Raw genomic sequence first — 985 nt, forward strand, 5'->3', positions numbered from 1 at the left:
AAAAAAAAACAATAAAAAAAATAAAAGAAAACCGAAAAGAAAAGAAAAGAAAAGAAAAGAAAATATGTTTGAACTGGTAGAAGAGGGTTGGAGGGGAACGTAGCTCATAGCTCGTAGCTCGTAGCTCGTAAAGAGGGTCGTAACCACCGTCCCGTGGAAGGGTGTGGCTCACCCGGCAGGTACGCATCTACCAACATAAGTAAGCTTCTATGTACTCGTGTAGGTACAACCGGGCAACATATCGGCTATCCATCGAACGACCGACTGCAAGATTAACGATCTAGGAACTTCGACGGTATTACTTTGGCCACGAGAACAGGGTACCACTTTCCCCTTTTACCCTTCTCAACTCACTCCTTCACCCTCACTCCCTTCCACGTTTCTTTATTTCTTTTTTTTTTATTTACTTCTCTCTCTCTCTCTCTCTCTCTCTCTCTCTCTCTCTTTCTCTCTCTCTCTCTCTCTTTCTTTCTTTCTGTCTTTCTTTCTCTTTATTTATTTTATCTCATATATCATCGTGTGCCTACTTTTTACAACTTCACAAGTATATATATATATCTAAACGTATATATGTATAGATGTTGATAATATCTCGTGTAATTAAATTTTAATCAATTTGATATATATATGTATATATACATATACATACATATATATAAATTTCTATGTCGAGAAAATGATAAATGTATATATATATATATATATATGTATATATAAGTATGTATTAAATTGTAATAATAGTGAATCTTTTAATTCTTTTTTCTCGATTGAGTTTAATGTAATATTTTATATAAATTCAATAATATAAACATATTTATATATACTTTCTCTCACTCTTTCTTTTTCTATAGATATATACAAAACAGATAGAGAAAGATTATACAGAATATTATTATGATATCATTAATATTGTATATATACAGATATACGTATATATATATATATATATATATATATATATATGCACTTATATTATAATACACTT

This window comes from Vespula pensylvanica, chromosome 23 (assembly GCF_014466175.1).
Source record: "Vespula pensylvanica isolate Volc-1 chromosome 23, ASM1446617v1, whole genome shotgun sequence".
Classification (NCBI taxonomy): Eukaryota; Metazoa; Arthropoda; class Insecta; order Hymenoptera; family Vespidae; genus Vespula; species Vespula pensylvanica.